Consider the following 15,257-nt stretch of genomic DNA (forward strand, 5'->3'; position numbering starts at 1 on the left):
TATAGCATTACACACTTATCACACACACTACAGAGCTAACTGGGCTAACCGCTGGCCAAAGGTAAGAATAAGGTGGATGACATCAGCAGGACTGATAAACTGGGGCACTGGGAAGTGTTGTGGGTAGGAATGGCCTAAAACTGTTTCACCTACAAAAAACAAACACACACACCCTTATTCTCACATACACAACAGTCACACACAAAGTTGCCAGCATTGAGATTAGAACCCCCTACCTATCTAGTTATTTGCACTATAGTGTTACACAGCTATCACACGTGCTACAGAGCTTATAGAGATGATTGGTATCCAATAGTAAATCTAAAGTGAATGACAGCAGTAGATCTTGTGAAATAGGGCAATGTGAAGTGTACTGAGTGGGAAGAGTCTCCAAATACTGGATATATAATGAACACACACACACACACACACACACACACACACACACACACACACACACACACACACACACACACACACACAGGCAGATGATGTGATATGATAAATTCAACCTCAGTACTATTACACAAGGGGGATCACCTTTTATGCTAGCATGTACAACTGTTTACAGCTGGTATGCCACTGTCCACAGCAGGATATCACTGTATGCCATTCAAGGTATGTTTGTGTGTGACTCACTCTGTCTGTGTCCCCCTGTGTCTCTCTCTGTATCACTGTCTGTCTCTCAGTTCCCCACATCTATGTGTGTGTATGCTTGACATATGTTATCTGTTGCCCATATATATGTTTGTGTATGTGACACAACAGATGCAAATATATCACATATGGGCCACCTACAGCTAGCTGAGGGTGATCATGTCTGATGTGTGTGCATGGGGACAGTTGAGGTGCACATAGCTGTCTGTATGCACAGACAGATATACACAATACAGTCATATATTCTGATGTGGGTTCCAACATGTCCTGTGATTCTATAAGTGTAGGAGCATGCCCAGTGTGACCTTCTATAGTTACTGTGGGACTCCATTCCAGAGATGGGTTTACTCCAGTCCAGGGTTTTGTGCGCTACAGCCATACCTCTCAGGAGTACACAGGAGTTTCGTCAGGGTACTTGTTTTGTTTAGCAGACATTTTCTGACATATCCGTAGTCTGAAACTGCAATGTATCATTACATAGTGCCAGACATCCTCAGATCATCACATTGCTTTACCAGAGGAATACTAGTTGTATGATGCATAGACCAATATTATGAGGGCAGCTATGTAAATTTTTACCCAACAAGGCCATTTGTGAGGTGTGGCTTCAGGCAGTGTAGTAATGGCACACAGCTGTGTAAACAGTCCAGCAACCTGGTGATATACTGACTGGGCATCTCCTGTTTGTGTGGTATCTTTCTAACCTGAGATGTCATATCCTTGCATATCCATGCCTCTGACCTGTACATTTTTAGGCAGGTTGTCCAGGTGTTTGGCTAGAGGTTTCATCCTTCCTACATAAACATGTGTTTTTATGACAAGTTAGTTACATATGATTGCAGTGTGATGTTACAAGGTAATACAAGCATTACTGTTTCAGAATACATAACTTTCAGACCATTTCTGCTGCTGAAAACCACTCACCCTACCAACTTTCTCAGTATGTAAGAGCATATTTACAACACATGCCTATCATTGTGCTGTCATTCCATTTTTATTTCTGCCCATGTACAGACATCTTTCTATCAGAGGTTGGGAGTTATGGGTCTGGGTACAGGGTTCATTCAACTGTGCAGGCATGTCCATTATTTGTAAAAGGAAACATAAGAAAAAGGATTATTGAGAATGACCACTGGCAATAGTACCACAAGACACTAATATTCACAAAAGCCCTGGCACCTCTGCGACACATCCTTCAAGATGTCACTAATATGTTTAGCATATTACACATAACACTGTGACTTCCATATATGTCAGTGGCAGAGCAGTAGGTGTCACTGACATGCACAACAGTTGGCACTGCAGTTATCTGCACATGGCCATGTCAAAGGCAGCACTGTACCTAGGGCAGTACAAGATGACTGCCGGGAGAACATGCTGGACATATCCAGACAGTATTAACCACACATAGCTCATTGACTCCTGCATATTGTGGACAGGCAATATGTTTTCATGTGTATTGTTACAGCCTTGTCAATGTGTGCTATGCTGCTATTTCCATGCAAACATATATGTTACTACATTTGTGTGGGTATATGGGTGGGAGTACACCTGTCAACTATACATATTTGCACAGACTGTGCTGATATTTGCTTTACATTTTGGTTCCATTTACCATACTGTAGTGCCCTGTCTTGGGGAATGGAGGCATACCAGTACAGAGCCTAGGTCAGATTGTACTGGCTTACATTTGAGTCTCAGACTTCTTACCCGTCATATCCTTACTGCAACTGTGGGTCCTGCTGTGCTATGACTGTGTGAGTCTGTAGGGGGTTAATTCAACATTGCCACCATTTGTGTGCCTTTACCAGACATTTTTCTGTGTTTTTCTACAGCTGACTTGCTGTGTGGATGTGAGGGGTGGTTATGGGACCCCTACCCTGACATCCATGCCTGTGACCTATGACCCCCAGTTAGTTGTCCGCACACATATACTGCAGTGGGATTTGTCACCTTGGGTACTACTGCTTAGTGCGTAGAGGCCAGTTTTCTCTAGACATTTCCTGGTGTCCCACATAGCTGTCAGTTGTGTGCTGCTATCCCAGTAGGCCATCCCATTCCCTTGCATGCATGCAGCATTACCATAGATATGCTAGCAGAACAAAATTCTCCATTATTGTTAAGAAGACTGCCTTACCTTGTGCTTGCAGCAGTTGTGAGGACAGTGCTTGAAGGCTGACTATGTTGGATGCACACAGTACACTGCCTATACATGGTAAGTTACAGGTAATGTGATGTGTGTCATCCATTTTACTGTGTGTGCGAGTCAGAGAGAGGTGTCATTCCCTGGGGTCCCTACAGTGTTAGTGTGTGTGCTATACGTTGCCTCTTTGCCAAGACATGAGCATACCGGGCACATCTCCATCTGCCTCTGGGGGCAGGCTCAGGGGCCTCCTACTGTGAATCCCTCTGTGTCTGTGGGGACCTTGGCAATGGTGGTGGGCTGTGTAGCCCTTCCCTGTGCTGTTCCTGCTGCAGCTGTTTCCACAGGATCATATTGTGTAGCATGGCACATACTATGAGCATGTGTGCACATGTGGCTGGAGAGTACTGCAAGGCTTTACCAGATATTTCAAGGCAGCGGAACCATGACTTGAGCAGCTCAAACATATGCTCTATAATGATCCTGGTTTGTGCATGTGCATCATTATGGTGTTCTTGTGTGGGTGTGTGTGCATTTCTGATGGATGTCATCATCCACGGCTCCAGTGCATAGCCAGCATCACCCACCAGATGGCCATATGGAATGCCCCCACTGGCAAATGCCTGGTACAGCTGTGACAAATGCCAGATGTGGGAGTCATGTTAGCTTCCAGGGTTGCCAGCATTCACATTCATGATAATGCCCTGAGCATTGCACACAACCTGACAGGTGATGGAGGGGAATTCCTTGCGGTTTATGTAGACACTATCTTGTTCATCAGCTGGTGCTTTGAGGTGGATGTGCATGCAGTCTATGGCACCCAGTACCTCTGGATATTCTGCTACACAGTGGAAGAGATGCATATTTCTGGTCCTCTCCTCATAGGAGTTGGGGAAGTAAATGTGCTCACCAGCATATCTTAGCATGGCATCCAGGAACTGGTGAAATACCCTGGATGCAGATGCCTGTGAGACCCCCATGATGTCCCAAGTAGGTCTTTGGAAAGTACCTGTAGCTAGAATTCTTAAGGCTACACATACCCTTGGTATCCTCTGGGATGGGTTCCCCTCTGTTGGTTCTAGCTCTGAGTTGAGGCCGGCACAGCTCAGTTATTTGTTGACATATGCCTATGTCCACCATGTAGCACTCTACTATCTCCGGATCATGTAGCCCCTGGAAGGTTAACCTCGGTCTGTACACTCTTCCTCCTTGGTCTGTGGCACTTGTCAGCATTATCCTCCTCTCTTCCATCAGCCTCTAACACATACTGATGGATCAAAGCAATGGCAGTCCCTAACATTTTTCAAGCTAATATTCCCCTGCATGTATACACCAATGGTGCAGAGTTTGTGGAAAAACCAGACTGTATGGATGTTTCCATACTTTATACTGTTGTGCTGCTGATGCTGCCTGTATAATTGGCTGACTATGATGCATTCCAGCTGCCAGCTATATTACTCATGGCTTTGCTTTGGCCACTGTGAGTGTTAGAGGCATTAGTGGTAATTTGTGCATGATTGCCTTTATTCTGCTGTTGCCCTTTTTCTAATTAAATTTTACTTACATCTCCTCCCATTTCAGCTATGCAGCCACCTGCAGCTGTATTATATTTGCATGGCTCATTCTGACTTGCAACACTCCCATAGTAATGATTTCTAATCCATTTCTCCTTTATTTTGTGCTGTTGCCCTTTATTTTTTTATTTTACATCTCCTCCCATTTTCAGCTATGCAGCCCCCTGCCATCTGTATTATATTAGTATGTGCTTTGCATGGCCCATTCTTACTTGCAAATATCCCATAGTAGTGATTTCTACTTCATTTCTCCTTTATTTTGTGCTGTTACCCCTTATTTTTTATTTAAATCTCCTCCCATTTTCAGCTATGTAGCCACCTGTATTATTGTGATTTCATTGGCCCATTGTGGGTTGCAGACTCCCATATTGCTGATTTGTAGTGCATTTCTCTTGTTCTGCTACTTCCTTTGCTATTTCCTTACATCCTTCCTCTTTCAGCCCGTAGGTAGTGTAAACAGCAAGAAATTTCCCTCACCTGCACGTGAACATGCTCCTCAGTTCATGGAATAAGAGTAAACAACCTCAGACACACACCCTTGCTTAGCTGTGCTTAGCTAAGCAGAAACCAGCCAACAGAGCTCCAATGTGCTTACAGCAAGCATGACACACCCCCTTTTCATGTTCCATGCTCCTCCTGGCTACACAGTTGTGTTAGAGCACCTACACGGTTAGGTGCAGTCTGACACTTAAAAGACATTTGAAGACATTTGTGATTCAGTATAAGTCCCCTCATTAACATACCCCACTGCCTTAAGCCCTAGTTATTGCTTCTGTGTGTTCCTGGCCATGCTATCCCACACTCCCACTCTTCAACCTTCTCTACCTAATTTTATTTTGCCTACTTTCTCAGCCCTCCTGGACATCCAAGACCATTTTCAAGATACCAAGTCTTTCAATGTTTGCCTGACTCCCTAGAGGGACAGTCCTACCTTTTACCCAGAAGTAAAATTAAAGGGTTTAAAGAAACTCTTCAACCTTCTCTACCTAATTTTGCTTTGCCTACTGGCCTAGTCCTCCTGGACATTCAAGACCATTCTCAAGATACCAAGTCTCTCTCTGTTTGACTGACTCTCTACAGGGACAGTCCTACCTTTTACCCAGAAGTGAAATTAAAGGGATTAAAGAAACTCTTCATCCTTCTCTATCTAATTTTGCTTTGCCTACTGGCCCAGTCCTCCTGGACATTCAAGACCATTCTCAAGATACCAAGTCTCTCTCTGTTTGACTGACTCTCTACAGGGACAGTCCTACCTTTTACCCAGAAGTGAAATTACAGGGATTAAAGAAACAAGAGGAGTGGTTTCAGGTCATAAAGTAGTAGTTTATTGGCCATTTTGGGCTAATTTCTATCTCTTTCATTTCCCTGCTATAAAAACCACATTTGCCCAGTTTTGCGCGCCGGGCAGTGCCGGTTAGCTAGGGTATAACTATTCCCGGCTCCACAAAGTCTCCTCTTCAATTTTTCCCTTGGAACTAGACAAAATTTCAACTTAAGCACTCAAGCCATTCATTTCTCAGCCTGGGACTTGCTCAAAACTCATAGCAAGCACTTATAAACCCTAGCACTACAAAAGGACAAGGGTCTCTATTCGACCTTACCAGCCATTCAGTAAATCAGTTTACTGTACCTATCTAGGCACGTCCAAAGGGCAGTTTCAGGTGTACTCTCCAATCCAACTGGTGAATATGGGCATTTTGAGGCAATGTTACAATTGCCTCATGTACACAGACAACCCTCTCCTCCTACCACCAAACACTAATACATGCGAGAGATGCAATTATACAACCAAACTGGAAACTAAGCTCTCTAAACCCAAGACTGGATCAGACAGTCAAGAGGAGAAGGGAAATACTGGCATCACACCACCAGTCTCGCATAGACCCATTAAACCAGCACTGGTAAAAAACACACGTAAATACACAAAAACATACTTGGAGGCTCTAAATAAAAATCTGCAAAAGCAACAGAGCCCTCCAAAGCAGACAACCAAGCAACCTCCACCCCCCAACGCAAACTATGAAACACATAATTCACAAAACCAGTGTGCCATGCAATCACAGCCCTCAAGGCAAAATAACATACCCAACATACTAGCAATAGATAACTCTATAGTCAGGCACACTGACGTCCCACTCAATAGGCTGAATAAGGAGAAGGTTACTGTTAGCTGCCTGTCGGGTGCCAGGATCCGCCACAAAACACAAGCACTCAGGTCACTCCAGAACAAGTACAAATATGACTCTGTCATTGTCCATGTTGGTGTGAATGACCTGAGCCATACCTCCCTGGACTACATGAAAAGAGACATGGAAGAGCTCTCTGATCACGTAGCCCAGGCCGGTATGACCCTGACCCTGAGTAGCATCCTGCCCTCACCAAGAATGATACCACGGTATAAAGAAAAAATTATCAATTTTAACAATTGGTTAAGTTTCTGGTGTCATTCAAAGGGGATCCAGTGTCTGTCTGCCTGGGATGACATGCTCGACAAGACTCGGTGCTGCTTCACTAGAGACAGCTTGCACCTGTCTCCCTTAGGCTTTCGAATACTAGCAAAGGATCTTGCCACCCCCATATTGCCTGTTTTAGGCAAGGCTCAAAATACAAACCCACCACCATAAATAGCAGAAGTAACAAAAATCTGAGGGTAATACTACTCAATGCCAGAAGTCTAAACCTCAAAATGCACGCACTCGAGGCATTCCTCAGTATAGAGAAAATTGATATATGTGCAGTAACAGAAACCTGGTTTAAGGGTCCAGAGAGCACCACAGCACTACCAGGTTGCAACTCATACCATACATTTCAGCCACAGAACCTGGACTGAAATACAAAAGGTGAGAGAGTATCCATATTCATCAAGGATACCCACATCTCCAAGTCAGTGGTACAGCACAATGCTTCAGAGATTATCCACGTGCAACTAACAATGGGCAAAACTGCAATTCAAATTGTAGCTTGCTACAGATCACCCACCATGTCCCAGGGCCCCCATTCTACATTTCTGAAAACACTGGGCAATATAAAGGTCCTACCAAACACCCTAATATTGGGTGATTTCAACTACCCAAATATTAACTGGGAGAACTACTCAAGTACTAACTCCCTTGCCCAACATTTCCTAGAATTTATAACCTCAAATGCCCTGGAACAACACTCCCACCAGAGGTGACAACATATTGGACCTGGTCATCACCAACATGGGCGACCGATGTTCCACACCGGAGGTCAACCCCTTGCTGGTTAGATTTGACCATAAACAAATCACTTTGGATATCCACATTCCGCCCCCACCCCCAGACAAGGAAACCACCGTGAAAAACTTTTCAAAAGCAAACTTTACATGGAAAGTTTCAAAGCCCCCATGCTAAAGGATAATGCTGTCCAAGCTGCAAAATCCTTTACTAATGCATTCTATGGGCACCTACAAGAATGCATGGATCATGCTATCCCAAGCAAAACCAAGACTGACTCCTCCAAGAAAAGAAAACCAGTCTGGTGGACCCCTGTCATAAACAAGCTATACAATAGAAGGAGGAAACTAGTACAGAAAAGGGTAAAATCCCAAGAAGGGAAGACATCCCTGATCAGTATCAGCAAGAAACTACGATCCCTCATAAAATCTTCCAAGGCGAGCTTTGAAAGAAAACTTGCCAAGGACTCCAAAGATAACCACAAGACATTCTTTAGCTCTGTCAAGAATCTAAGTGGCAATGCTCAGATCTGCTCAGAGTTAGTGCAGAATGGCACAAAATACACTGAACCAACCAATATTGCCAACATCCTGGCAGACAGATTCAGTGCAAACTTCACCCCCCTCTCACCCCCAAAAGGGCCAATAACCATACCAGAAGAATGTAGAGCCCCTGAAATCGCAGACACTCAGGTTAAAATAGCCCTCTCCAAAGCCAAAAACACAGCATCAATAGGACCAGACGGTGTCCCAGGCTGTGTCCTACATGAGCTCAAAGACGAATTAACCCCTCACCTAAACACACTGTTCAATCTCAGCCTCTCCACAGGCTAGGTACCCATAGAGTGGTGCACAGCAATAGTTATTCTGCTCCACAAAGGTGGAACCACAACAGACCCTGGGAACTATCGTCCTATAAGCCTGACTAGCTTGGTCTGCAAGGCTATGAAGTGCATCATCATGGAACTCATTAACAGAGACATTGGGAACCTCCAAACACTGGACCCTACCCAGTTCAGCTTTGTTAAGGGCAGATCATGCCTCCTAAACCTGGTGGACATCTTTGAGACAGTTACCAAGGCTATAGATGAGGGAAAGGTGGTACACACAGCCTACCTAGACCTTGCAAAGACCTTCAACACCATTCCCATTCTGGTATTATAGACAAGCTCACCAGCCTGAACATAAATCCCTATGTCACAAGATGGGTTGCCAATTGGCTCATGGACAGAACCCACATGGTGAAAGTTGTGGGAGCTAGGTCTGACTCTAAACCAGTTACAAGTGGCATACCCCAGGGCTCAGTCCTAGGACCCCTCCTGTTCGGCATATACTTCTCAGAGGTACAGACAAGAACAGGAGGACTATGGCTGACCAAGTTCACAGACGACTGCAAACTAGGGGCTATAATTGACTCACCGACTGACACAGACATCTTCCAAAAGGGTCTCACTGAGACAGATACCTGGTGTCAAAATCATGGCCTCAAGCTAAATGCCAAAAAGTGCAAAGTTATTCCCTTTGGAAATAACAAAGTACCCACAAACTACCACATAGGTGGTAGCCCCTAAATACAGAAAACGTAATAAGGGATCTGGGGGCCCAAGTAGATAGTAATCTTTCCTTTGATAATCATATTACCAAAGTGGTAAGAAAATCCTTCTATGTGGCATACCTAATCACAAAATGGTTTGCATCCAGATCAAAAGAAGTCATTGTACCCATCTACTCATCACTCATCAGGCCCATCATAGAGTACAATTCCCCATTTGGGCTGCGCCTTACAAGACACCTGCAACAGCTGGAAAGACCACAGAAGTACCTCACCAAGAGGATCACTGGCCTCAAACAGGTGCCCTATGTAACTCGACTGAAGAAACTCCAGCTGTACTCTGTTGCATACCGCCTGCTCAGAGGTGATCTCTGCCTGACATATAAGGCCATGTCCAACCCAGAATTGATGGACATGCTCCACCTAAAGAAAACCTTATCCCCTCGAGACACACAGTCTAGGGATCTAAACCTCACCACAACAATAAATAGGATGTGCTGGAGGGATAGATTCCTGTCCCAGAGACTTCCCATGCTTTTGAACAAGATTCCAATCTACATTAGGCAGAGCTCAGCAGGCTACTCTTCAAGAGAAATCTTGGATCACTTCAGTGGCTCTGCTGGACAGAGGCACAGAAAACTAATCTAAGGGGGCGGCAAAAGCCAACACATTCTGGCTAGGCTTATAAATGCCTTTGGGCAGATAGACTAGTACCCACCTATGAACCTATGAACCTATAAAGAAACTCTTCAACCTTCTCTACCTAATTTTGCTTTGCCTACTGGCTCAGCCCTCCTGGACATCCAAGACCATTCTCAAGATAGCAAGTGTCTCACTGTTTGCCTGACTCTGTACAGGGACAGTCCTACCTTTACCCAGAAGTGAAATTAAAGGGATTAAAGAAAGTCTTCAACCTTCTCTACCTAATTTTGCTTTGCCTACTGGCCCAGCCCTCCTGGACATCCAAGACCATTCTCGAGATACCAAGTCTCTCTCTGTTTGCCTGACTCCCAACAGGGACAGTCCTAACTTTTACCCAGAAGTGAAATTAGAGGGATTAAAGAAAGTATGTAACATGCTGTCATACCTACTGTAATGTGCTTGTGAAATTGCTCTACCACTTGCCTGGTGTTAGTAAAGGATCCCAGCCAGAATAGCCAGCAGCAATACCCTTCTTACTATGAATCCCCTCATACCTGCCTCATCCCTGGCTCATTTTTTCCTATATCAAAGCCGTCTTGCTCCCTATACCTATCTAATTGCTACAGTGGTTCATCTCCTTAAAATTACAGGATTTGTCCACTAGGTGGCAGTGTCAGCCCATCTATAACCTCTCTTCCCTCACTCCTTCTTGCTCACTATAATATAACATATTAATAGACATTTCTCGCTCTTTAACGGCTTAGTAATAGTCCTACCCACCTCTGAAATCTGTCTTCTCCTTTCCCTTAGTACAGTACCCCAAGCATCCCTTTAGCCACCCTGCTTACCTTCCTCTGTACTTACCTTTCCCAGACTGATTGTTTTTCACACTGCCCTGCTGCCTTCTTTCCTTGGGTCTACCCGCTCCGTTTGCCCTGCGGGCTCACTCTGCTTTCCTACCCCACCCCCAATTCCCACCCACCCCCAGTGCTCCTACATTTATTGCAACTCTACATCCCCTCCCCTTCCTCCCTGCCAACCAACACACACCTCCTCACCAGCCCCTCCCCTCCAGTCATCCAATACTGTCCCAAACATCAAGGCACATCACTCTCATCTAAACCCTTCCCTCTTACATTCACATACACACCCTACATCCAACAACTTCCTCACTCCCTCACTTCACATACCCACCTCCCATTTCTTCCTGTAATCCTTCGCCACTCCATGCCTCGTCAAACCGTTCTCATCCCCTCCCTCTGCTTACCAGTTCTAATTCCTGTATACCATGCTACCTCCTATTCCTCTCCCAGATGACCCCTTTCAATCCTATCCCCTCCACACCCTACCATCACCCTCAACAACCTTCATCCCTTTACCTTAACTCACTTCCACACTATATCTCCCAACCTGATTCAACCACACCCATTTCTCTACCTCAAACTAAAACATCCTACCTCTATAAAACGTCATTTTCCTAAATCATTACTATTCCTCACTCTAAACTCCAAAAGTAAACTCAAATCCCTGATCTCATTCCTCTTCAACTGCTTATGCCTAGCAGGTAACATACACCCCAACCCAGGACCCATTACAACCAACACTCTAATTCCCCCTATTACCACCCATATTTCCAACCCTAAATGTCTCAAACTCCTAACCATCAATGCCCAGAAAAACAAAATAGCCCACTTTCATGCTTGGTTATACCATACCCAACCTGACATTGTAGGCATATCAGAGACATGGCTAAAACCCAATATATCTGACTCAGAAATCCCACCTCCTGGATTTCAAGCTTTTAGACAGGACTGCCCAAAAAAGTAGGGAGAAGGAGTGGCCCTTATCTACTCCAGCCTACTCTGCATCACCCCCTACCAAAATCCTATTCCTCAGTTCAACAGTGCTGAACTAGTCATAGGAAACCTTAAATTAAATAATCATAAAACATTTGTGTCATAGCCCTCTATATACCCCCTGGTAACAATATTAATACTCCTGAAGAAATTCTTCAATGGGCCTCAACCAATATCAAGTCTGAGACATACATCCTAGGAGATGTAAATATCAACTGGAACAAAATTACTGCCAAAAATCCCACCATATCCATCAATCTATATAACGTCTCTCAACTTACTAATGCCATAACCAGACCCAATAAAAATAACCCCGGGGCTCTATATTGGACTGGATCCTTGTCTCCCAGCCAAATAACATCTCCCTCATTGCACCTTACCAGACTCCATTAGTGATCACTTACCAGCCTTTATCCATAGATCAACTCCCTCCTCTCCTCACCTACACCAATGCATCCATACTCGGAATCTCACAAACTTTAATGCCACAACTTTCTCCAATTCTCTAAAACTTATAAACTGGGACAATTTAATTACCCTTCCTCTAGATAATGCTGTAGAACTCTTCAACACAACCTTCTTAGATACCCTAAACTCCCAAACCTCTCCAAGAACAAAACATATAAAGACCAATTCAACCCCACTGGCTTACTAAGGATACCAAAACTCTCATGCAAAAAAGGGACAAGACCTAGAAACTCTATCACCGTAAAAAGCACCCTGACACCCTTCTTAAATACAAATAACTCCGCAACCTACACAGGATAAAAAATTATACTATATCAAACTCCAGGCTACTCATTCCACAAACTCCAAACAATTCTGAAAATCCATCAGCTATCTTCTCAATCCAGGCACCAAAAACAACCCTTGCCCCGACACTAGCAAATCTGACACAGAAATAACTACACTCTTCAATTCCTTCTTCACTAACTCCATAGCAGAACTCACCAAAATCTTCCCTAACAACAACTCCTCCCCCCATCTAAAATCCTCTCCCCAGTCTTCCTTCCTAAACTCTCCTCCTACATTTCATCTCAAACTCATCCCTATGTCATACATAAAAAAAAACTTCTCTCTAAACTTAAGCCTTGCTCCAATGCCCCTGACAACATCCCCTCTCTCTTTCTAAAACTAGCACCAGACAACATTGCCATCCCCATTAGTATACTCATCAATAGATCCATTCAGGAATCATATGTCCCTAAACTGTGGTGTACCACCTTTATCCTTCCCCTCCACAAAGGAGGCAAAAATAATAACTTCTCCAACTTCCATCGCATAGCAATTCTATCCCCTATTTTAAAAATTCTTGAGAAATGTATCCACCTCCATCTAATGCCATTCCTTACAAATAACCAACTCCTCACTCCAACACAACATGGGTTCTGCCCTGGCCATAGCACAGTAACAGCTCTTTTTTCATTTCTAGACATAGTAAACCACTCTAGACATAGTAAACCACGCACGTGACTCTGGGGATCTAGTATCCTCAGTCCTCCTTGACCTCTCCAAGGCTTTTGATACTGTCTCCCATACCCATCTTCTTACCCACCTTTCTAAACTTAACCTCTCACAAAACACCATTACCTGGTTCAGCAGCTACCTCTCTGATAGATCACAGGCCGTGAAATGGAAAACTGGCACCTCTGCCTACCTTCCAACCCCAACCGGGGTACCCCAGGAGTCCATACTCAGCCCAATGCTCTTTAATATTATCATTAATGATTTCCACACATCCATTCCTAACACCAAAATAGTACAATATGCAGATGACTCTATTCTAGTCTGCTCTGCCTCCAACCTCCTTGAACTCCAAACTAAAACTCAAACTGCTTTCTCAACTACTGAGGACTGGATGCTTCAAAATCATCTCTCCCTAAATGCCAACAAATCAAAAATCCTACTATTCACACCATCAAAATCTATTCCTCTCAACAAAACCTCCTTCAAAATAATCAGCCATACTAACTACACTATAGAAATTCTTCCTTTTGCCAAACTTCTTGGGGTTACTATTGACATGCATCTAAAATGTGATACCTATATTCAACTAAATATTAAGAAAACCCATCAGAAACTTGGCATGCTGTACAGAAACTCATACTTCCTCTCCCCCTCAACTAAACAGACCCTCGCCTCAACCTACTTACTACCCTCTCTGATGTATGGTGCTCCCTTACTAACCAACCTATCTTCCTCCATCTCTTCTAAACTGGAAACCTGGTACAACAAAATCTCAAAGATCGCAACTACATCCAAATACTCTACTCACCACTGTATACCTCTCCACCAGCTGCAATGGCTAGAACTTCCCAATTACCTGGACTACCTCCATCTCTGTACAGCTCACAAGCTTATTTTCAAACCTAATACATGTCCAGCACTTGCAAACATCTTACCTTCATACACCTCTCACAGACCCCTAAGATCTTCCCACCAGAATCTAATCTCTGTGTACAAACCAAATCGTCCCACTGGTCAGCTATTACTATCCTTTACCTTAGCCAAAAAATGGAACTCTCTCCCTCCATCTCTAAGAATCTCTGAAAACGTTGAACTCCTCAAAACCCAGCTCCATTCCTACCTCTCCCATAGTCGGAAGTGCAATTGCACTCTACCTACCTAACTTCCTTAATACATGATCACTTTTATTTTTTCCTTACCCACCAGGGATTATTCCCTTGATAACTACATTCAGATCTCTATCAGACATTTCTGACCTATTTGAACAAACTCTACCCTCTTCTATTGTTCTCAACCTTCAAACATGTAGATATGTATTGTATATTGTATATATGCTGCAGTTTAACTGTGCTTGGTTTGCTATTTAACACCTACATGTTGTTTGCTGTAATTTTGCAACTGTGTATTGTATTTTGTGATATTTTCTTGTTGTATTTTGAATTATGTAGCTTCTACTTTGTACTATGTATTATGAATTATGTAGTTTTCACATTGTATTATGGAGCTTTTCTCCCCCGGCCTCCACTGAAAACGAGCTCTTTGAGCCCAGTGGACCTCCCCGGTCACCAAACTGTAAATAAATAAAACATGAGCCTTTCCCCTTAGTAACCACTGTTTTCTGCCAATGTTTACTTTCTGCATGCCATTGACTATAATGGCAAAATGCAGAATTCCCTAATGTTGATGCCACCACCCTGATTTTTCAATTTTCCACCCCTCCCACTAGCATACCACTTCCCCTGTCCTCAATGGCCGACTTCTGCCAACAAAAATAAACATATATTTGGTCATTGGCATGAATAACTGATATAATACATGCTTTCTTGAGCACTTGACATGCTTTTGTTGTGTAATTTGTAGAAATGTATTCGGCTAGTAACCAAATACATTTCTACAACTTACACCGTTCCAGCACGGAGAGCTGCCGCTTTGCTGGATCACTAAACCATCTCATTTGCATGATTTTCACCAGCAAATGAGCTGATTAGTATCCGGCATGGCTTTCCATGCTGGAACAGTGTAGGGCCGCTCATGCATGTCAAAACTGTAATGTTGAAACTTGAAAAGTTATACACTGAAAAATCATTACCTGTATTTTGAATACAGACTGGTACTTCCTCAAAATTATTAGGGGTAACTGTATTTTCAACATCAAAAAACAAGCTAGAAC

The sequence above is a fragment of the Protopterus annectens genome, chromosome 1.part0 (genome assembly GCF_019279795.1).
Source record: "Protopterus annectens isolate FY-2018-M chromosome 1.part0, PAN1.0, whole genome shotgun sequence".
Taxonomy (NCBI): Eukaryota; Metazoa; Chordata; order Ceratodontiformes; family Protopteridae; genus Protopterus; species Protopterus annectens.